We start from the raw sequence: 26,206 nt of genomic DNA, 5'->3' as shown, positions 1-26,206 counted from the left end.
CAATTTCTCTACTTTTTTAAAAATTATACCGACAAACAGTTTATTTCAAACCAATTTCTTAATACAGGTTTCCCAAAAAATTGTTAATTTTTCCGGATAGCAGGAATATTTTGAATGAGTTTAACTATATTCTTCCCACAGCATAGTAATAATGAACTAAAATACGATGTAATACATGAACTAATTTATAAGAAAATCATGAACTTATCTAGATGAAAATAATCTTTGGCGCCAAATCATGGTCATTCTTACTATGGGTTAGTTCATTTTTCATAAAAAATAGTAAACTTTTTTTTCGGTGTAGGAGTGTAAAAATTCGCAACAAAAACTTGTGTACCCTGCACCATGGACGGCGTAGAAAGTTTTACTAAAAACTGTCATCTACAATCTAACTACTTGTCTTAATCGATATGGAGACATATTAATTTTCTATACACTCAAAAAAAAGTATGCTTGGACCCAAAGATTTTGACCTTCTCCTAAGGATTTTGGTATTGATTCCGAGCGGCTTGTTTAAAATAAAGAAATTTTTAGCGACATAGATGAATTTAAAACCAGTAAGGAAAGTCTAAAGTCGGGCGGGGCCGACTATATTATACCCTGCACCACTTTGTAGATCTAAATTTTCGATACCATATCACATCCGTCAAATGTGTTGTGGGCTATATATAAAGGTTTGTCCCAAATACATACATTTAAATATCACTCGATCTGGAAGAATTTGATAGACTTCTACAAAATCTATAGACTCAAAATTTAAGTCGGCTAATGCACTAGGGTGGAACACAATGTTAGTAAAAAAATATGGGAAACGTTTAAATCTGAAGCAATTTTAAGGAAACTTCGAAAAAGTTTATTTATGATTTATGGCTCGATATATATGTATTAGAAGTTTAGGAAAATTAGAGTCATTTTTACAACTTTGCGACTAAGCCGTGGCGATTTTACAAGGAAATTGTTGGTATTTTGACCATTTTTGTCGAAATCAGAAAAACATATATATGGGAGCTATATCTAAATCTGAACCGATTTCAACCAAATTTGGCACGCATAGCAACAATGCTAATTCTACTCTCTGTGCAAAATTTCAACTAAATCGGAGTTAAAAATTGGCCTCTGTGGTCATATGAGTGTAAATCGGGCGACAGCTATATATGGGAGCTATATCTAAATCTGAACCGATGTCAACCAAATTTGGCACGCATAGCTACAATGCTAATTCTACTCCCTGTGCAAAATTTCAACTAAATCGGAGTTAAAAATTGGCCTCTGTGGTCATATGAGTGTAATTCGGGCGAAAGATATATATGGGATATATATCTAAATCTGAACCGATTTCAACCAAATTTGGCACGCATAGCTACAATGCTAATTATACTCCCTGTGCAAAATTTCAACTAAATCGGAGTTAAAAATTGGCCCCTGTGGTCATATGAGTGTAAATCGGGCGAAAGCTATATATGGGAGATATATCTAAATCTGAACCGATTTCAACCACATTTGGCACGTATAGCTACAATGCTAATTCTACTCCCTGTGCAAAATTTCAACTAAATCGGAGTTAAAAATTGGCCTCTGTGGTCATATGAGTGTAAATCGGGCGAAAGCTATATATGGGAGATATATCCAAATCTTAACCGATTTCAACCAAATTTGGCACGCATTGTTACAATGCTAATTATACTCCCTGTGCAAAATTTCAACCAAATCGAAGTTAAAAATTGGCCTCTTTGGGCAAATGAGTGTAAATCGGACGAAAGCTATATATGAGAGCTATATCTAAATCTGAACCGATTTGGCTGGTATTTGGCAAGTTTTTCGAGACCCATCAAATATTCGAATGTACGGAATTTGAGGAAGATCGGTTGATATACACGCCAATTATGACCAAATCGGCGAAAAATATATATGGCAGCTATATCTAAATCTGAACCGATTTTTTCCAAAATCAATAGGGATCGTCTTTGAGCCGAAACAGGATCCTATACCAAATTTTAGGACAATCGGACTAAAACTGCGAGCTGTACTTTGCACACAAAAATACATCAACAGACAGACGGACGGACAGACAGACGGACAGACAGACAGACGGACATCGCTAAATCGACTCAGAATTTAATTCTAAGCCGATCCGTATACTAAAAGGTTGGTCTATGATTACTCCTTCTTGGCGTTACATACAAATGCACAAACTTATTATACCCTGTACCACAGTAGTGGTGAAGGGTATAATTAAAATTACACGCAAAGAAAAAAAACGTTTAGAAAACGTGTACCGAAAACGTTTTTCTTTTATTAGAGGTTTTTCAATTGCTTCGAAAAGTATACACTTTTATCACCAAAAAAAAATCGTTTGTTACAAAATTTTTATTTTTTCAATAAAAAAGTTATTTTTGAACGAACAACACAGTCAGTTTCGTTTATATCAAACACTGTTCTTTTCTGACTTTAGGTCTTTAATAAGACACATTTTACAGTTCATAGTAAAAATTTAATATAGTAAAATGTAATGTTGAAAATTTTTTCGGAATCTTCCGACCATATCTGGAATATATGTAAAAATAACAAGTAAGGAAAATCTAAAGTCGGGCGGGCCGATTATATTATACCCTGCACCACTTTGTAGATCTAAATTTTCGATACCATATCACATCCGTCAAATGTGTTGTGGGCTATATATAAAGGCTTGTCCCAAATACATACATTTAATTAAATATCACTCGATCTGGACAGAATTTGATAGACTTCTACAAAATCTATAGACTCAAAATTTAAGTCAGCTAATGCACTAGGGTGGAACACAATGTTAGTAAAAACAAGTTCGGCCGGGCCGAATCTTAAATACCCACCACCATGAACCAAATATTAGGGTTTCCTTTTAAATCCCGAAGATAAATTTAAAGATTTCACCTATGAGGACTGGATTTATAAAAACCATTTTTGTTTGAGTTTTAGAGGAATCATTAACATCTCTTGTAAGTGTGCAAGAAAATTATAAAATAACGTCTTGATTTGAAATCTTAAATCTTTAGAAGTAAAATCTGGAAATTTTACATTGAGTTTCAAGCAATTTTCATGATCAGTGCGCCTTCTACTCCCTCAAGAAGTGAAGTCGGTCTATATGGAGGCATTACCCAATGGACCGATAAAAACTTAATCCGATACACGTTTTTGTGAGCCTAAAATACCAGAATATTTACAATTTCAGGCAAATCAAATAAAAACTACGGTTTCTAGAAACCCAAGGAGTTAAATCGGGAGATCGTTCTTATGGGGGCTATACTAAAATATGGACCGATACTCACCGTTTTCGGCACACCTCTTCATGACCCGAAAATACCTCTAGATTTCATATTTTAGGCAAATAGGATAAAAACTTCGGATTCTAGAAGCCCAAGAAGTAAAATCGGGAAATCGGTCTATATGGGGGCTATACCAAAATATGGACCGATACTCACCATTTTCAGCACACCTCTTTATGGTCCTAAAATACATCTAGATTTCCAATTTCAGACAAATTGGATAACAACTACGGTTTCTATAAGCACAAGACCCCAAATCGGGAGGTCGGTTTATATGGGGGCTATACTAAAATATGGACCGATACTCACCATTTTTGGCATACCTCTTTATGGTCATAAAATACCTCTAGATTTCAAATTTCAAGCAAATTGGATAAAAACTACGATTTCTATAAGCCCAAGACCCCAAATCGGGAGGTCGGTTTATATGGGGACTATATCAAAACCTGGACCGATATAGCCCATCTTCGAACTTGACCTGCCTGCAGACAAAAGACGAGTTTGTGCAAAATTTCAGCACGATTGCGTCATTATTGAAGACTGTAGTGTGATTACAACAGACAGACAGACAGACAGACGGACAGACGGACATCGTTATATCGTCTTAGAATTTCCCCCTGATCAAGAATATATATACTTTATATAGTCGGAAATATATATTTCGATGTGTTACAAACGGAATGACAAACTTATTATACCCCCGTCACCATTCTTTGATGGTGGGTATAAAAATATGGGAAACATTTAAGCAATGAAGCAATTTTAAGGAAACTTCGAAAAAGTTTATTTATGATTTATCGCTCGATATATATGTATTAGAAGTTTAGGAAAATTAGAGTAATTTTTAAAACTTTTCGACTAAGCAGTGGGTATTTTACAAGGAAAATGTTGGTATTTTGACCATTTTTGTCGAAATCAGAAAAACATATATATGGGAGCTATATCTAAATCTGAACCGATTTCAATCAAATTTGGCACGCATAGCAACAATGCTAATTCTACTCCCTGTGCAAAATTTCAACTAAATCGGAGTTAAAAGTTGGCCTCTGTGGTCATATGAGTGTAAATCGGGCGAAAGCTATATATGGGAGATATATCTAAATCTGAACCGATTTCAACAAAATTTGGCACGCATAGCTACAATGCTAATTTTACACCCTGTGCAAAATTTCAACTAAATCGGAGCAAAATATTGGCCTCTGTGGTCATATGAGTTAAATCGGGCGAAAGCTATATATTGGAGCTATATCTAAATCTGAACCGATGTCAACCAAATTTGGCATGCATAGCTACAACGCTAATTCTACTCCCTGTGCAAAATTTCAACCAAATTGGGGTAAAACTCTGGCTTCTGGGGCCATATAAGTCCATATCGGGCGAAATATATATATGGGAGCTATATCTAAATCTGAACCGGTTTCTTCCAAAATCAATAGGGATCTATTCTGAGCCAAGACACATATTTGTGCCAAATTTGAAGTCGATTGGACTAAAACTGCGACCTAGACTTTGATCACAAAAATGTGTTCACGGACAGACGGACATCGCTATATCGACTCAAGAGCCCACCCTGAGCATTTTTGCCAAAGACACCATGTGTCTATCTCGTCTCCTTCTGGGTGTTGCAAACATATGTACTAACTTATAATACCCTGTTCCACAGTGTGGAGCAGGGTATAAAAAAAACTTTGTTCGAAGCAGGGATCGAACCCACGACCCTTGGCATGCTAGTCGGACGTAGCAACCACTGTTCCACGGTGCCCAACTAAATGTATTTTTCTGTTAAATAAACTTTGTTTAATCGGCTCGTGGGCGCCGCAAGCTATGCTATATAAATATAACTTATATGGGTAATTGTCTATTGATGACAATAACGGCTACATAGCTCAGTGGATAGTATGTTGGCTTACAAATTGCATGGTCCGCGGTTCGATTCTCCGTCCAGGCGAAAGGTAAAAAAATTTTAAAATTTATAAAATCGTATAATTTCTTCTACATTGTTTGTATTACAGAAAAAGGAGCTAAGAACTAAAAAACTTCGTGGAAGTGAGAAAGATGTGAGGGAAAATGCAATTAGCCAGAAAATTTTTTTTGAGTTAGTCTTTATGAAATTGTTATTACATCCCGGAAAAGAATAAACGTTTATTACAAAAAGTATATACTTTTCTTCCAACTACACTTCGTTTCAACGAAAAGCAAATGAGAAACGAACTTTGTTTGTCTAAAATTTCGTTTGGGAGGAAAGAATTATTTTTTTGCGTGTAGGATACAACTCTCATTTATCGAATTTTCATTCTATTTTAACGCTATAGTAAGAAAGCTATTAACGTACAAAAAATTCCAGTTTATAAATCCAAATTCTAATGGATACTTCAAAGTAAATAAGTATATACGGCCGTAAGTTCGGCCAGGCCGAAGCTTATGTACCCTCCACCATGGACTGCGTAGAAACTTCTTCTAAACACTGCCATCCACAATCGAATTACTTAAGTTGCGGTAACGCTTGCCGATGGCAAGGTATCTTAAAACCTCCTAACACCGTCTTCTAAATTGTATGTAAGTCCATACGTGGTATCGATTAAATACGTATATAATTCAGTTTGACAAAATTTTTAATAGAAATACAATTTTGAAAAAATTTTCTATAGAAATAAAATTTTGACAAAATTTTCTATAGAAATAACATTTTTACAAAATGTTCTATAGAAATAAAATTTTTACAAAATTTTCTATAGAAATAAAATTTTTACAAAATTTTCTATAGAAATAAAATTTTAACAAAATTTTCTATAGAAATAAAATTTTGACAAAATTTTCTATAGAAATAAAATTTTGGTAGATTATTTTTGACTCGAGTGGCAACCATGTTTATGAACCGATATTGACCAATTTTTGTGTGATTGGAGATCGGCTATATATAACTATAGACCGATATGGACCAATTTTGGTATTTGGGTATTACCAATGTAGTATCACAATGGAATGAATAGTCTAAGTGAGCCTGATACAACGGGCTGCCACCTAACCTAACCTAACCAAACCTAATTTTGGTATGGTTGTTAGCGGCCATATACTAACACCACGTTCCAAATTTGAACCGGATCGGATGAATTTCGCTCCTCCAAGAGGCTCCGGAGGTCAAATGTGGAGAACAGTTTATATGGGGGCTATATATAATTATGGACCGATAGGGACTAATTCTGGCACGGCTGTTAGAGACCATATACTAACACCATGTTCCAAATTTAAACCGGATCGGATGAAATTTGATTCTCTTTGAGGCTCGGCAAGCCAAATCTGGGGATCGGTTTATATGGGGGCTATATATAATTATGGACCGATATGGACCAATTTTCGCATGGATGTTAGAGACCATATACTAACACCATGTTCCAAATTTCAACCGGATCGGATGAAATATGCTTCTCTTAGAGGCTCCGCAAGCCAAATCTGGGGATCGGTTTATATGGGGGCTATATATAATTATGGACCGATATGGATCAATTTTCCCATGGTTGTTAGAGACCACATAATAACATCACGTACCAAATTTCATCCGGATCGGATGAATTTTGCTCCTCCAAGAGGTTCCGGAGTTCATATCTGGGGATCGGTTTATATGGGGGCTATATATAATTATGGACCGATGTGGACCAATTTTTGCATGGTGGTTAGAGACTATATACCAACACCATGTACTAAATTTCAGCCGGATCGGATGAAATATGCTTCTGTTAGAGGCTCCGCAAGCCAATCTGAGGGTCCCTTTATATGGGGGATATACGTAAAAGTGTACTGATATGGCCCATTTGCAATACCATCCGACCTACATCAATAACAACTACTTGTGCCAAGTTTCAAGTCGATAGCTTGTTTTTTTTTTTTTTGGAAGTTAGCGTGATTTCAATAGACGAACGAACGGACGTACATGCTTAGATCGATTCAGAATTTCAACACGACCCAGAATATTCGATGTGTTACCTTCCTATGGTGGAGGGTATAAAAAAAAACTTTAAACCAAAGATGCTAAGCCCTCAAAATAATTCTTAGCCTAGGTGTGAATTGTTTTATCTTAAATCGAAAGATTAAATATTTCACTTAATTTAAGGACGATTTCTTTAAATCAAAAATGTGTTTCTTTACTTTAAGGAAATTTAGCTTTTTATAAAAAAATACGACTTTAATGAAAGGACGCAAATTTCCAAAACTTTTGTTTTAAATTTAATGACAACATTTTTTTTGAGCAAAGTGTATAAACTTTTTTAATTTATTTAATTAAAATTTCATTTTTTTAAAGAAATTTGTTCTTAATATTGTGGAAATTGCGTAACCTAAATTCCAATCGGCCGGAATGATGTACAGACCTAAAAAAACTCCTTTTCAGATATTTTAAAAAGCTCCGAGCCTCTCTGAAAAAAAATATTTACGTGGTATTAAAGATTAGGCAACTTAAATTTTAGGACACACTAAGGACAAATGAAATTTTAATTAAAAGAAAGTGGCCATAAATTTTGGAAATTTGCGTCCCTCCGTTAAAGTCGTATGTCATTGAACTAAGTCAAATTTTACTTAAAGTAAAGAAAAACATTTTTGATTTAAAGAAATCGTCCTTAAATTAACTGGAAAATTGTGTCTTTAGATTTATGAATCTTTGGCTAGGAACTAATACCAAAATCCTTAAAGGAAGGACAAAACCTTTGGATCCAAGTAATTTTTTTTAGAGCACGAGAGACTATTACTAAAGCAACCAAATACTACACACTCCATTCTTATACATACACATCAATACGCCATCAGAACATTCGAGTTAATTTAAGAAAGACAATTGGTCTGGTTATTGTTTTTTTTTTCTTTTGCTGGAAGACTCTGGATTTTAAGCACCCAACTGACTGCATACATTGCCACAAACATTTTTCTTTCATATATATTTTTTGGCATACATTAATCAAAATAAACTTAAATGGATTTTTATCGTTATTTTCATTTTCTTTTCTTTTTCAATCGGAATAACTATAGTCCAATTAAATCGATCATAAACATACACTCAAACAAAAAAGTGAACTCAAGCGGAAAGCAAATGTATGTTAGATTTAGATATCACAAAAATAAGTAAATATTTTTCGACAAATTCAAGAAAATGTATTTATTAAGAAAAATTATTTTTTTTTCTTTGTAATTAGAATTCAAAATTGCAAAAATGTACGCAGTTCAAGATTAAATTAAAATTTATGAATTTTAAGAAATTTTGAACTATTTTGTAGGAAATACGAATTTAGTAAATTTGTATGCTATATTTTGTGATTAATTTTGTATGCTATATTTTGTGGGTACAAAACCCGTCTTCATACACTGCAAAAATATAGTCGTGAGGCCCTTAAAATACGAATGCGAATTTAGCTTAGCATAGAAGACGCATTTCTCTGATATGAGGTTTTTTTCCTTGCCCAAAAGTCATTTTGTCAAAATTTTATTATAGAAAATTTTGCCAAAACTTTATTTCTATAGAAAATTTTGTCAAAATTTTATTTCTATAGAAAATTTTGTCAAAACTTTAATTCTAAAGTAAATTTTGTCAAGAATTTTATTTCTATAGAAACTTTTGCCAAAATTTTATTTCTATAGAAAATCTTGTCAACATTTTATTCCTATAGAAAATTTTGTTAAAAATTTTATTTCTGTAGAAAATGTTGTTCAAAATTGTATTCTATAGAAAAGTTTGTCCAAATTTTATTTCTATAGAAAATTTTGTCAAAATTTTATTTCTATAGAAACTTTTGTCAAAATTTTATGTTTATAGAAAATTTTGTCAAAATTTTATTTATATAGAAAAGTTTGTCAAAATTTTATTCCTATAGAAAATTTTGTAAAAAATTTTATTCTTATAGAAAATTTTGTCAAAATTTTATTTCTATAGAAAATTTTATTTCTATATAGAAAATTTTGCCAAAATTTTATTTCTATATAGAAAATTTTGCCAAAATTTTATTTCTATAGAAAATTTTGTCAAAATTTTATTTCTATAGAAAATTTTGTCAAAATTTTTTTTCTATAGGACATTTTTTCAAAATTTTATTCCTATAGAAGTTTGTCAAAATTTTATTTCTATAGAAAATTTTGTCAAAATTTTATTTCTATAGAAGATTTTGTCAAAATTTTATTTGTATAGAAAATTTTGTCAAAATTTTGTTTTTATAGAAAATTTTGTCAAAATTTTATTCCTATAGAAAATATTGTTCAAAATTTTATTTCCATAGAAAATTTTGTCAAAATTTTATTTCTATATAGACAATTTTGTCAAAATTTTATTTCTATAGAAAATTTTGTCAAAATTTTATTTCTATAGAAAATTTTGTCAAAATTTTATTTCTATAGAAAATTTTGTCAAAATTTTATTCCTATAGAAAATTTTGTCAACATTTTATTCCTATAGAAAATTTTGTCAAAATTTTATTCTTATAGAAAATTTTGTCAACATTTTATGTTTATAGAAAATTTTGTAAAAATTTTATTTCTATAGAAAATTTTGTCAAAATTTTATTTCTATAGAAAATTTTGTCAAAAGTTTATTCCTATAGAAAATTTTGTTCAAAATTTTATTTCTATAGAAAATTTTGTCAAAATTTTATTTCTATATAGACAATTTTGTCAAAATTTTATTTCTATAGAAAATTTTGTCAAAATTTTATTCCTATAGAAAAGTTTGTCAAAATTTTATTTCTATAGAAAATTTTGTCAAAATTTTATTCCTATAGAAAAGTTTGTCAAAATTTTATTCTTTTAGAAAATTTTGTCAAAATTTTATCCCTATAGAAAATTTTGTCAAAATTTTATTTCTATAGAAAATTTTGTCAAAATTTTATTTCTATAGAAAATTTTATTCAAAATTTTATTCCTATAGAAAAGTTTGTCAAAATTTTATTCTTATAGAAAATTTTGTTAAAATTTTATGTTTATAGAAAATTTTGTCAAAAATTTTATTTCTATAGGACATTTTTTCAAAATTTTATTCCTATAGAAGTTTGTCAAAATTTTATTTCTATAGAAAATTTTGTCAAAATTTTATTTCTATAGAAGATTTTGTCAAAATTTTATTTGTATAGAAAATTTTGTCAAAATTTTGTTTTTATAGAAAATTTTGTCAAAATTTTATTCCTATAGAAAATATTGTTCAAAATTTTATTTCCATAGAAAATTTTGTCAAAATTTTATTTCTATATAGACAATTTTGTCAAAATTTTATTTCTATAGAAAATTTTGTCAAAATTTTATTTCTATAGAAAATTTTGTCAAAATTTTATTTCTATAGAAAATTTTGTCAAAATTTTATTCCTATAGAAAATTTTGTCAACATTTTATTCCTATAGAAAAGTTTGTCAAAATTTTATTCTTATAGAAAATTTTGTCAACTTTTTATGTTTATAGAAAATTTTGTGAAAATTTTATTTCTATAGAAAATTTTGTCAAAATTTTATTTCTATAGAAAATTTTGTCAAAAGTTTATTCCTATAGAAAATTTTGTTCAAAATTTTATTTCTATAGAAAATTTTGTCAAAATTTTATTTCTATATAGACAATTTTGTCAAAATTTTATTTCTATAGAAAATTTTGTCAAAATTTTGTTCCTATAGAAAAGTTTGTCAAAATTTTATTTCTATAGAAAATTTTGTCAAAATTTTATTCCTATAGAAAAGTTTGTCAAAATTTTATTCTTTTAGAAAATTTTGTCAAAATTTTATCCCTATAGAAAATTTTGTCAAAATTTTATTTCTATAGAAAATTTTATTCAAAATTTTATTCCTATAGAAAAGTTTGCCAAAATTTTATTCTTATAGAAAATTTTGTTAAAATTTTATGTTTATAGAAAATTTTGTCAAAATTTTATTTCTATAGAAAATTTTGTCAAAATTCTATTTTTATAGAAAATTTTGTCAAAATTTTATTTCTATAGAAAATTTTGTCAAAATTTTGTTTTTATAGAAACTTTTGTCAAAATTTTATTCCTATAGAAAATTTTGTTCAAAATGTTATTTCTATAGAAAATTTTGTCAAAATTTTATTTCTATATAGAAAATTTTGTCAAAGTTTTATTTCTATATAGAAAATTTTGTTAAAATTTTATTTCTATAGAAAATTTTATCAAAATATTATTTCTATAGAAACTTTTTTTAAAATTTTATTTCTATAGAAAATGTTGTTCAAATTAAATTTCTATAGAAAATTTTGTCAACATTTTATTTCTATAGAAGATTTTGGCAAAATTTTATTTCTATAGAAGATTTTGGTATCCTTACTTCAATTCTCCGCTACTTTGGCCCAGAATCAATGCCAAAAGATAAAATCTTGGGAGCCGGGCATGCTTGTTTTAATTTACCTGTCCATATCGGTATATAACCGATCTAACGAATTGATTTACGGAGCCTTTTGGAGGAGTAAAATTTCAACCGATTCGGTTGAAAATTTTGTTAATGTCATAAAGCTCTTTGTATCAGCGTAGAAGAAGTGTACCTTCATTTCGGATTTATGACTTCTCGAATGATATTACATTCCAAATAGACGGAACATCAGAGCCAATAAAAATCTCATGGTGCCATATGAAATTAGGTCAGTTTTGTAAATGTGACAACCTGCGGAGGCAAATAAGCCTCACATAGCGGTCACCTCTAAAATGTCAAACGCACACCCTGGCTCTTAAGTATTAACATCGAGAAGCAGACATTTAGTGCGATGATGAAATAAGGTGTGCTGTGTCGTCTGGTCGTCCAAGAGACGTTTGATTGGAATTTGGACAATCGACTAAAATGGACAATTGTGGAGACCGAAATAGACAAAACAAAAAACAGTTTTACTCAATTTTGGTTGATGGCAAACAGTTGCGATAAAAATAAAGAATAAAATTAATTCACATTTGCTTCCATTCACTTGAGTCTGTGTGTTCCATCTATCTATCTGATTAAATGTGGGAGGCATGAGGAGGGTATAGAAAAAGAAAAAATTACGTCTGTTTTGTAGGAGCTTGTGACGCGTATTAAAGAAATTTTATATTCGTATGACATTGAATGTCATAGAGAATGTCAAAGAGAGAATAATACAATATTTTCGGTTATGAACATAAGCACACTTACAACAAACAAAGTAAGGAAAGTCTTAAGTCGGGTGGGGCCGACTCTATAATACCGTTAGGACCTTGAGAATTTTTTGGGAGCTATATCAAAAGATATAAAATCTCGAGTTTACTGTCCACACAAAATTCCTACGAAACCATTGAGAAAATTTATCACTCGAAGACACAATTCTCTTTTAAATTTGGGTTTTGTGTACTTGCTTCTAGGAAGCAAATTTTAAATTTCAATTCTTCGCTTTTTCAGCTTTTTTTTTTCTTCAAATGCTATCAAATTCTTTTAAAAACAAGTTAACGACAACTTTATTTTCCAACTTGAGACTCGGCTTCCAGTAGAAATTATGCTATGTTTCAGGTAAAAAAAGTCTTTAAAATAAAATGTTGAAAAACATGTCCTATATTTGAACGATTTTTTTGCAAAATGACAACAAATTTAAAGACAATTTCATTAAATGTAAAGAATTTTACTGAATTATTAAAGTCAAGTTTTAGCCCTAACATTTTTTCTTTCATGTTATGATTCCCATTTTTAAGTCAAATCACTTAATTATAAGGACACTGCGACGTCATTGGAAAGTTTATCGACTATTGGACAAGGAAAAAAAGTATATTGGAGAAATGCGTCTTCTATGCTAAGCAAAATTTGCATTCGTATTTTAAAGACATGAAATCTTTGGTCCCACGAAAATATTTTTTTCAGTGTACCAGGCATCATGGTCCATGTCGGTCTATAGTTATATAGCGCCCAGATCAACCGATCCCCAATCAAACAAAAATTGGCCCATATCGGTTTATAATTGTATGTAGCCCCGATATAAGCCACCCCCCATATATATTACATCTAATTAACTACCGCGCAAAAGTTGTGGATGACAGCCTTTAGTAGAAGTTTCTACGCAATCCATGGTGGAGGGTACATAACATTCGCCAAGGCCGAACTTACGGCCGTATATACTTCATTTAATTACAATCTGCTCAATTTGCCAATATGGTGCAAGCGAAGCAACCACGGTTGCCACAGTTGGTATAATTCTGCCATAAATGGTAATTTTTTACTGCTTGGTAGACTGGTAGAATTCTTGATGTAGATTTTGACAAAATTTTCTATAGAAATAAAATTTTGACAAAATTTTCTATAGAAATAAAATTTTGACAAAATTTTCTATTCAAATAAAATTTTGACAAAATTTTCTATAGAAATAAAATTTTACAAGATTTTTTATAGAAATAAAATTTCGACAAAATTTTCTATAGAAATAAAATTTTGACAAAATTTTCTATAGAAATAAAATTTTGACAAAATTTTCTATAGAAATAAAATTTTGACAAAATTTTCTACAGAAATAAAATTTTGAAAAAAATTTCTATAGAAATAAAATTTTGACAAAATTTTTTATAGAAATAAAATTTTGAAAAAAATTTCTATAGAAATAAAATTTTGACAAAATTTTCTGTAGAAAAGTTAATTTTGTACAGAAATAATTTTTTAGCACAGTTTTCTATAAAAATAAAATTTTGACTAAATAAAGAGTAAAGAATTATACCGTCACATACACACAAAATAAGTAAACTGTTTTATAGGAAAAATAAACTAACTCGTACGAAAATTTAACTAGATTTTGCTACACATTTTGAGATTTCCCCAAAGCGTTTTTAAAACCAGGCAAATTTAATGCCCTCTTGTACTTTTTAACTACAGTTCACGAAATTACACCCTCTAATAGAAGAAAATATTAACTAAAAGTTAAGAAGAAAAAAATTAAAATGTTGACAAAATTTTCTATAGAAATAAAATTTAGGCAAAATAAAATTTTGACAAAATTTTCTATAGAAATAAAATGTTGAAAAAATTTTCTATAAAAATAAAATTTTGACAAAATATTCTATAGAAATAAAATTTTGCAAAATTTTCTATAGAAATAAAATTTTTACAAGATTTTTTATAGAAATAAAATTTCGACAAAATTTTCTATAGAAATAAAATTTTGACAAAATTTTCGATAGAAATAAAATTTTGACAAAATTTTCTATAGAAATAAAATTTTCACAAAATTTTCTATAGAAATAAAATTTTCACAAAATCTTCTATAGAAATAAAATTTTGACAAAATTTTCTATAGAAATAAAATGTTAAAAAAATTTGCTATAAAAATGAAATTTTGACAAAATATTCTATAGAAATAAAATTTTGGCAAAATTTTCTTTAGAAATAAAATTTTGACAAAATTTTCTTTAGAAATAAAATGTTGAAAAAAATTTCTTTAAAAATAAAATTTTGAAAAAACTTTCTATAGAAATAAAATGTTGACAAAATTTTCTATTGAAATAAAATTTTGACAAAATTTTCTATAGAAATAAAATTTTGACAAAATTTTCTATAGAAATAAAATTTTGCAAAATTTTCTATTGAAATAAAATTTTGACAAAATTTTCTATAGAAATAAAATTTGTACAAGATTTTCTATAGAAATAAAATTTCGACAAAATTTTCTATAGAAGTAAAATTTTGACAAAACTTTATATAGAAATAAAATTTTGACAAAATTTTCTACAGAAATAAAATTTTGAAAAAAATTTCTATAGAAATAAAATTTTGACAAAATTTTCTATAGAAATAAAATTTTGACAAAATTTTCTATTGAAATAAAATTTTGACAAAATTTTCTATAGAAAAGTTAATTTTGTACAGAAATAATTTTTAGCACAGTTTTCTATAAAAATAAAATTTTGACTAAATAAAGAGTAAAGAATTATACCGTCACATACACACAAAATAAGTAAACTGTTTTATAGGAAAAATAAACTAACTCGTACGAAAATTTAACTAGATTTTGCTACACATTTTGAGATTTCCCCAAAGCGTTTTTAAAACCAGGAAAATTTAATGCCCTCTTGTACTTTTTAACTACAGTTCACGAAATTACACCCTCTAATAGAAGAAAATATTAACTAAAAGTTAAGAAGAAAAAAATTAAAATGTTGACAAAATTTTCTTTAGAAATAAAATTTAGGCAAAATTTTCTATTGAAATAAAATTTTGACAAAATTTTCTATAGAAATAAAATGTTGAAAAAATTTTCTATAAAAATAAAATTTTGACTAAATATTCTATAGAATTAAAATTTTGACAAAATATTCTGTAGAAAAGTTAATTTTGTACAGAAACAAATTTTCTTTAAAAATAATATTTTGCAAAATTTTCTATTGAAATAAAATTTTGACAAAACTTTCTATAGAAATAACATTTTGACAAAATTTTCTTTAAAAATAAAATTTTGCACAATTTTCTATTGAAATAAAATTTTGACAAAACTTTCTATAGAAATAAAATTTTAACAAAATTTTCTATAGAAATAAAATTTTGACAAAATATTCTGTAGAAAAGTTAATTTTGTACAGAAACAAATTTTTAGCACAGTTTTCTATAAAAACATACACCGAAAATAAGTTAACTGTTTTATAGGAAAAATAAACTAACTCGTACAAAAATTTAACTAGATTTTGCTACACATTTTGAGATTTCCCCAAATTTTCTATAGAAATAAAATTTTGACAAAAGTTTATATAGAAATAAAATTTTGACAAAATTTTCTATAGAAATAAAATTTTGACAAAATTTTCTATAGAAATAAAATTTTGACAAAATTTTCTATAGAAATAAAATTTTGGCAAAATTTTCTTTAGAAATAAAATTTTGGCAAAATTTTCTTTAAAAATAAAATTTTGCAAAATTTGCTATTGAAATAAAATATTGACAAAACTTTCTATAGAAATAACATTTTGACAAAATTTTCTTTAAAAATAAAATTTTGCAAAATTTTCTATTGAAATAAAATTTTGACAAAACTTTCTATAGAAATAAAATTTTAACAAAATTTTCTATAGAAATAAAATTTTGACAAAATATTCTGTAGAAAAGTTAATTTTGTACAGAAACAAATTTTTAGCACAGTTTTCTATAAAAATAAAATTTTGACTAAATAAAGAGTAAAGAATTAACATATACCGTCACATACACCAAAAAAAAGTAAACTGTTTTATAGGAAGAATAAACTAACTCGTACGAAAATTGAACTAAATTTTGCTACACATTTTGAGATTTCCACAAAGCGTTGTTAAAACAAGGAAAATTTAATGCCCTGTTGTTCACGAAATTACAAATTGTTATTAATAGAAGAAAATATTAACTAAAAGTTAAGAAGAAAATCATTGGCGCCAAATCATGACCATTTTAACCATACAGTAATTCATTCTTACTAGTTTTGGGAATCGTACGAAAATTGTGATTTGCTTTAGTTCATATTGAACTTATGTGTACGGTCATCGAACTTTATACTCACGTTTAGTTCATAAAGTATTTGAGACATACCTAAAAAACGAAAATTTCATTTGGCTGTGGAAAATTTCGCAAAAAGTAATAAAATTTAACTACTAACAAATAATTTTTTTACAATAATAACTTATTTTTAGCGTTAGTTTAACTACGGAAATTTTTTTCTGTTCTATATCTATGTCTGAAGCATTTTTTATCAAAATCAGGACACTTAATTAAAATGTTACTTCTACACTCTGTGCAAAATTTCTCTGTGTTGATGTGAACGTAGTATATCGGGCAAAAGATATATACAAGGGAGCTATCTATATCTAAATCTCAACCAAGCAAATTTAGCACACTTAATGAGAATACATGTTGGCATCTTGCATGAAGAAAGTTTTTGTCAAACGCCATCTATATATAGTTTTTGCATCGCTCTAGCATTCCCGTATGAACTTTTGATATTTAAAAATTTTTCCTCATTTCGCATAGAGCATAATTTGCAAAATTTTATTTTCATCTCTGTGGATAGTTTTTTGAAAAGGGCAACGTACATTGTCAAACGGTTTCCGGTATGGCATCCAAATCGAATATCAATTGCAGTGCTTTTTTCTACAATTGTTTTTTTTTTTTGCAAATCGAAAATCTATCTAAAAATAATCTATACTATTTATTTTTCGCAATGAACTTAAGGTGATGAAAAAAACGCAAGAAAAAACACAAGATCTAGCCAAATCTGTTGGATATTAGTATTGGGGTAGTGAAGGAGTAGTCTATGTATTTACGTCGCATTATTGGCTATTTTATGTGCACTGAGATAAATTATCCAAGTATTTTAAGCGAATCTAGCTTCAAGGGGGATCAGACAGATTGGAGTAGGATTACTCTACAACAAAAATAAAAATATTGCTGTAGTTTTTCAATTAAAATTGTAATACATTTTAAGAAAATATGCCCTTAAACTTCAGCACGTGTATAAAAATTTCCTATAGAAATAACATTTTGATCAAATTACCTATAGAAAGGAAAATTTTCTTTAGAAATAAAATTTTGATAAAATTTCCTATAGAAAAGAAAATTCTCTATAGAAGCTAAATTTTGACATATTTTTCTATAAAAATAAAATTTTAACCAAATTTTCTCTAGATATAAAATTTTGACAATTTTTTCTCTAAGAATTTTCATATGAAACTTTTGACAAGGTTAGGTTAGGTTAGGTTATGTGGCAGCCCGATGTATCAGGCTCACATAGACTATTCAGTCCATTGTGATACCACAGTGGTGAACTTCTCTCTTATCACTGAGTGCTGCCCGATTCCATGTTAAGCTCAATGACAAGGGACCTCCTTTTTATAGCCGAGTCCGAACGGCGTTCCACATTGCAGTGAAACCACTTAGAGAAGCTTTGAAACCCTCAGAAATGTCACCAGCATTACTGAGGTGGGATAATCCACCGCTGAAAAACTTTTTGGTGTTCGGTCGTAGCAGGAATCGAACCCACGACCTTGTGTATGCAAGGCGGGCATGCTAACCATTGCACCACGGTGGCTCCCAAACTTTTGACAAAATTTTCTCTATTTAGAAAATTTTGACAAAATTTTCTCTAAAAATAGAATTTGGACAACATTTTCTCTAGAAATAAATTAAAAAAAAAATCTATAGAAATAAAATTTTTTGGGTGTACGATGTCAGTATATGCGCTCCACAATAAAAGTTTAAAATCACAATAAATAAATTGAATTACTTTTTTTATAAATTAAATTTAACTAGATTAAATTGATTCTCATTCTAAAATAAACATTTATATAAATTCAAAGGCATTAAAAATGGGCTTTAATTTGCAAATTTTTGATAAGCTCGATCGAGTACCTCCTATGAGATTAAAGATATAGTCAGTAGCATTTGACATCTCGGCAAAGTAAAAAAGATTTCGAAAATTATATTGCAATTTTTTACTGATTTGTGTTTTCTTGTGAATCTACTACAATCGCTGTAGACAGCATTTTATCGAGAACAAATATATGCAAAAAATTGAATCACAACCAAAATAAAATGCGTTTTACAAGCCATCGGAATTGGATTGGAAATCAAAATAAATATAAATCAGTTCTACTTTCTTTAATATTGCAAACAAAGAAGTAAACAAATTGAGAATACCTCACTTTAAAAATTATAAATAAACAAAATAAAAAAAAAAAAATAATTAATAAAATAAATAAAAATTATCATATACTGAAATTTTTGAACTACGTTTTACTGAATTATTTTTTGATAATAATTTAATGATTTTTAGGGAAACCCAGTTGAACTGGTGATTTCTTTTTCCGGCCACCGGTTTAGGAAAACAAGTCGGTTTTTTAAAACCTAGTTTTTGTTTATCACTCTACCCAGTACTAAACCAGATGTAATATTATACAAAAATTTAATTAATTTCAATATTTTGAAAACAAACCGCTGCTATAACCATATATATATACGTACACTCGTACACACAAAATCAATAATCTTTAGATGGATTTTTTATTAATCTATTTAGAATATATTTAATGACAATGCAATCAAAATCAATATTATAATTAAAATTACGACTTACGAATGCACAATTTTATATAAATGAGATCTGTGAGATTGGCTTTTGTTTAATACATTAATTTTTAGTCCATGGAATAATTTTTATTTAATAGGCGCCAATAATTACTCGAGGCCACTGACCATTTAGTGTCAGCGGAACAAATACATAATACATCTGTCATGTCAAAATCACATGTCATTTGTCTCGTCATATAGTATTCTAAACTTGTCAATAAATCCTAATTTTATATTAAAAGAAAACAATTTTTATTCCAAAAAAAAAAATCTATCACAATCACGGTTGCCAGTCGAGTCAAAAGTAATATACCAAAATTTTAGTTCTATGGAAAATTTTATCAAAATTTTATTTCTATAGAAAATTTTGTCAAAATTGTCTTTCTATAGAAAATTTTGTCATTTTTTTTCTATAGAAAATTATTTTAAATTTTATTTCTAAAGAAAATTTTGTCAACATTTTATTTCTATAGAAAATTTTGATTATATTTTATTTCTATAGACAATTTTGTTAAAAATTTTATTTCTGTAGAAAATTTTATCAAAATTTTATTTCTATAGAAAATTTGTCAAAATTTATTTCTACAGAAAATGTTGTCCAAATATTATTTTGTCAAATATTTATTTCTATCGATAATTTTGTCAAAATTTTATTTCTCTAGATAATTTTGTCAAGATTTTATTTCTATAGAAAATTTTGTCAAAATTTTATTTCAACAGAAAATTTTGTCACGATTTTATTTATATAGAAAATGTTGTCAAAATTTTATTTCAACAGAAAATTTTGTAAACATTTTATTGCTATACTTTTGTCAAAGTAAAATTCAAAATTTTCGTTTTATAGGACATTTTAGTCAAAATTTTATTTATATAAAAAATTTTGTCAAAAATCTTATTTCTCCAGAGAATTTTGTCAAAATTTTATTCGATAGAGGATTTTGTAAAATTTTATTTCTATAGACAATTTTGTCAAAATTTTATTTCTGTAGACAATTTTGCAAAATTTTATTTCTATAGACAATTTTGACAAAATTTTATTTCTATAGACAACTTTGGCAAAATTTTATTTCTACAAAAAATTTGGTCAAAATTTTATTTCTATAGAATTTTTTTTTAAATTTTATTCCTATAGAAAATTTTGTCAACAATTTGTCAAAATTTTATTTCTATAAAAATTTTTGTCAAAACTTTATTTCTGTAGAATTTTTTTTTTTAAGTTTTATTCCTATAAAAAATTTTGTCAAAATTTTATTTCTATAAAAAATTTTGACAAAATTTTATTTCTATTAAAAATTTTGTCAAAATTTTATTTCTATTAAAAATTTAGTCAAAATTTTATTTCTATAAAAAATTTTGTCAAAATTTTATTTCTATAGAATTTTTTTTTTTTAAGTTTTATTCCTATAAAAAATTTTGTCAAAATTTTATTTCTATAGAAAATTTTGTCAAAATTTTATTTCTATAGAAAATTTTGTCAACATTTTATTTCTATTAAAAATTTTGTCAAAATTTTATTTCTATAGAAAATTTTGTCAAAATTTTATTTCTATAGAAAATTTTTTCAAAATTTTATTTCTATAGAAAATTTTGTCAAAATTTTATTTCTATAGAAAATTTTGTGAAAATTTTATTTCTATAGAAAATTTTGTCAAAATTTTATTTCTATAGAAAATTTTGTCAAAATTTTATTTGAATAGAAAATTTTGTCAAAATTTTATTTCTATAGATTTTTTTTTAAATTTTATTTCTATAAAAAATTTTGTCAAAATTTTATTTCTATACAATTTTTTTTAAATCTTATTTCTATAGAAAATGTTGTCAAAATTTTATTTCTATAGACAATTTTGTCAAAATATTATTTCTATAGAATTTTTTTTTAATTTTTATTTCTATAAAAAATTTTGTCAAAATTTTATTTCTATAGAAAATTTGTCAAAATTTTATTTCAATAGATTTTTTTTTAAATTTTATTTCTATAAAAAAATTTGTCAACATTTTGTCAAAATTTTATTTCGCTGTTGTTGTTTTTTTGATTTCAGCTTAAAACCATGTATTGACTAAACTACAAGTGTGGCTTAACCAACAGAGGAAAAGAATGTTTGTCAAATTTATTGGGACAAAGCCCTATAGACTGCAAGATGGTTGGATGGACGCACGTTTTGGAATTATCACATTTGGGCTTTGCCCAAATAAATTTGGCAAACATTCTTTTCCTCTGTTGGTTAAGCTACACTTGTAGATTAGTCAATGCATGGTTTTAAACTGAAATCAAAAAAACAACAACAATGATTAAAGTACAAAACCAACAATAACAAAACAAAACGAATGAATGAAAATTTTATTTCTCTAGAAAATTTTGTCAAAATTTTATTTCTCTAGAAAATTTTGTCAAAATTTTATATCTATAGAAAATTTTGTCAACATTTTATTTCTATGGGAAATTTTGCCGACATTTTATTTCTATAGAAAATTTTGTTAAAATTTTATTTCTATAGAAAATTTTGGCAAAATTTTTATTTCTATAGAAAATTGTGTCTTAGTTGTATTTCTATAGAAAATTTTCTCTAAATTTTATTGCTATAGAAAATTTTGTCAAAATTTTATTTCTATAGATTTTTTTTTTATATTTTATTCCTATAAAAAATTTTGTCAAAATTTTATTTCTATATAGAATTTTGTCAAAATTTTATTTATATAGAAATTTTTGTCAAGATTTTATTTATATAGAAATTTTTGTCAAAATTTTATTTCTATAGAAAATTTGGTGAACAATTTTATTTCTATAGAAAAGTTTGTCAAAATTTTATTTCTATAGAAAATTTGGTAAAATTTTATTTCTATAGAAAATTTTGTCAAAATTTTATTTCTATAGAAAATTTTGTCTAAATTTTATTTCTATAGAATATTTTGTGAAAAATTTTATTTCTATAGAAAAGTTTGTCAAAATTTTATTTCTATAGAAAATTTTCTCAAAATTTTATTGCTATAGAAAATTTTGTCATAATTTTATTTCTATAGAAAATTGTGTCAATTTTTTTATTCAATACAAAATTTTGCATTTTTTTTTTAAATAGAAAATTTTGTCAAAATTTTATTTCTATAGAAAATTTTCTCAAAATTTTATTGCTATAGAAAATTTTGTCAAAATTTTATTTCTATAGAAAATTTTGTCAAAATTTTCTTTCTATAGAAAATTTTGTCAATTTTTTTCCAATACAAGATTTTGCATTTTTTTTTTAATAGAAAAATTTGTCAAAATTTTCTTTCTATAGAAAATTTTCTCAAAATTTTATTGCTATAGAAAATTTTGTCAAAATTTAATTTCAACAGAAAATTTTGTCAACATTTTATGCTATAGAAAATTTTGTCAACATTTTGTCATTTTTTGTTTTCAATACAAAATTGTGCATTTTTTTTTTAATAAAAAAATTTTGTCAAAATTTTACTTCTACACAAAATTTTGTCAAAATGTTATTTCTATACAAAATTTTGTCAGAATGTTATTTCTATAGACAATTTTGTAAAAAATTTATTTCTATTGAAAATTTTGTTAAATTTTATTTCTATACAAAATTTTGTCAAAAGTTTTTTTCTATCGAATATTTTAGTGAAAATTTTATTTCTATAGAAATAAAAGTTTGCCGAAATTTTATTTCTATAGAAAATTTTGTCAACATTTTATTTCAATAGAATATTTTGTCAAAATTTTATTTGTATATTATTTCAATATTTTGTCAAATCCTTATTTCTGTAGAAAATTTGCAAAGTTTTATTACTCTAAAAAATTTGGCAAAATTTTTTTTTCTTGTGAATTTTATCAAAATTTTATATCTATAGGAAATTTTGTCAAAATTTTATTTCTATAGGAAATTTTGTCGACATTTTATTTCTATAAGAAATTTTGTCGACATTTTATTTTGTTAAAATTTTATTTCTATAGAAAATTTTGTCAAAATTTTATTTCTATAGAAAATTGTGTCTTTGTTGTATTTGTATAGAAAATTTTCTCAAATTTATAGAAAATTTTGTCAAAATTTTAGTTCAACAGAAAATTTTGTCAACATTTTATTATTAACATATAGACTATTTTGTCAACACATTAAATCTGTAGAAAATTTTGTCAAAATTTTATTTCTAAAGAAAATTTTTTCAATATTTTATTTTTATAGAAAATTTTGTAAAATTTTTAAAATATTGTAAAACTTTTATATCTCTAGAAAAAACGTTCGTATTTTCTTGTTTGTGGTATATTACATTCAAGGAAAAAAAGTTTATTCTCGTAATTTCTCTCGCAAAACCTTCCCAAAAAAACTTGCATGGAGGTAAAAAAGCCAAACGAGACGGGCTTAAATTCGTGTTGGATTGAAATTTCTCTTCTAGTTTGACTACAATTTCGTGTCACCTACCCTTTAATATTTAATCTCTGTTTGTATTGAGGGTATTTACTTTGAAATTAATATACTATATATAATAATCACATTAACTTTGTTTATTATTTTTTTGTTGTTTATTTTTGATAAGATTCTATTCGTAGCGAATATATATATATATGGCAATTTTACCTGCTGGTGTTTGAATGCTTAGAATGTTTCACACGACATAATTCTTTTTATAGATCCAACACTATGCAAATTTTGAATGAAACTTTATTTTGTGCACAATCATTGATTACTATTTTCATATGAAATTTTTTTATCAATAAACAAAAATAGCATAATGCATTTATGATGACGGGAATTTAGCATAGCTAAAAAAAATGTTTTTGTTTTATTTATAATAAAAATTATTTGAACACAAGCAGAATAGATGGTATATATATATACACGTTTAGACAGCAACAACAAAAATTTCCATTTGTTTTGCGTGGGTTTTATTGTGGTTTTATTTTTAATAAGAAAATCTACAAAGATTTGCTGCCTTTTTTTTATGAAAAAAAAATTAATTCAAAAGTTTGAGCACAAGATCGCTTTCTTTTGCCAAATAAAATTAAGCACATATGAAATACAAATGTTTTTTATAAATCATGTGACATTAAAAAATAACGCCATGGAAAATCAAAAAAAATTAAAAAGAAACCAAAGAGAAAAAATGAAGTACCCAACACATTTTCTATAAATTTAAATGAATAGATAAACACTCTTGCAACATCTGTCCAAATATATCAAAAATTATATTTTTTTTGTTAAATGACTACGTATTCCAAATTACTTAAACCAATAAATACAATATGCTAAGCGAGGAATATACCCATACTTACTTATCAAAAAAAAAAATATTTATAAATTAGCAAGATGACAATTTATTGAAAGAAATGACAAAATAACGAATGTTTTTATTATTATTATAATTTTTTTGTGACAAAATATTTTGACTTATTGCAATGTAGTTAGAAAATCTATACGTATATCCAGTACAAATGTGGTAATCACTAGTGAGTGATTCCTCCGGCATTACCGGTAATCAATAACTTAATAATAACAAGTAAGGAAAGTCTAAAGTCGGGCGGGGCCGACTATATTATACCCTGCACCACTTTGTAGATCTAAATTTTCGATACCATATCACATCCGTCAAATGTGTTGGTTGCTATATATAAAGGTTTGTCCCAAACACATTTAAATATCACTCGAGTTGGACAGAATTTGATAGACTTTTACAAAATCTATAGACTCAAAATTTAAGTTGGCTAATGCACTAGGGTGGAACACAATTTTAGTAAAAAAATATGGGAAACGTTTAAATCTGAAGCAATTTTAAGGAAACTTCGCAAAAAATTATTTATGATTTATCGCTCAATATATATGTAATAGAAGTTTAGGAAAATTAGAGTCATTTTTACAACTTTTCGACTAAGCAGTGGCGATTTTACAAGGGAAATGTTGGTATTTTGACCATTTTTGTCGAAATCAGAAAAACATATATATGGGAGCTATATCTAAATCTGAACCGATTTCAACCAAATTTGGCACGCATAGCTACAATGCTAATTCTACTATCTGTGCAAAATTTCAACTAAATCTGAGTTAAAAATTGGCCTCTGTGGTCATATGAGTGTAAATCGGGCGAAAGCTATATATGGGAGATATATCAAAATCTAAACCGACTTCAACCAAATTTGGCACGCATAGCTACAATGCAATTCTACTCCCTGTGCAAAATTTCAACTAAATCGGAGTTAAAAATGGTCTCTGTGGTCATATGAGTGTAAATCGGGCGAGAGCTATATATGGGAGCTATATCTAAATCTGAACCGATTTCAACCAAATTTGGCACGCATAACTACAATGTTAATTCTACTCCCTGTGCAAAATTTCAACTAAATCGGAGGAAAAAATTGGCCTCTGTGGTCATATGAGTAAATCGGGCGAAAGCTATATATGGGAGCTATATCTAAATCTGAACCGATTTCAATAAAATTTTGCACATTTGACTATACTACTAATTGTACTCCCTGTGCAAAATTTCAACCAAATTGGGGTAATACTCAGACTTCTAGGGCCGTATAAGTGCATATCGGGCGAAAGATATATATGGGAGCTATATCTAAATCTGAACCGATTTCTTCCAAAATCAATAGGGTTCTATTTTGACCCAAAACACATACTTGTGGCAAATTCGAAGTCGATTGGCCTTAAATTACTACCTAATCCCTTGGTTACAAAAATGTGTTCACGGACAGACGGACATGGCTATATCGACTCAGGAACCCACCCTAAGCATTTTTGTCAAAGAAACCATGTGTCTATCTCGTCTCCTTCTTGGTGTCGCAAACATATGCACTAACTTATAATACCCTGTTCCACAGTGTGGCGCAGGGTATAAACACTTCAAATATAGGCCAAGACTTATTTTAAGGATTTGCATCTTTGGTTTAAAGTCAGCATT

The 26,206-nt window shown here is 27.0% G+C and overlaps 1 protein-coding gene across 2 annotated transcripts in view; it reads left to right on the top strand.

The window, feature by feature from the left end:
- The window catches only part of Gbs-76A (Glycogen binding subunit 76A), a 60,652-nt gene that overhangs the window by 19,785 nt on the left and 14,661 nt on the right, over positions 1 to 26,206 (top strand). The window lies entirely within an intron of this gene.

This window comes from Haematobia irritans, chromosome 4 (genome assembly GCF_050003625.1).
Source record: "Haematobia irritans isolate KBUSLIRL chromosome 4, ASM5000362v1, whole genome shotgun sequence".
NCBI lineage: Eukaryota > Metazoa > Arthropoda > Insecta > Diptera > Muscidae > Haematobia > Haematobia irritans.
The sequence above is the reverse complement of the archived record's forward strand: the minus strand, read 5'-3'. Positions and strand labels throughout refer to the sequence as shown.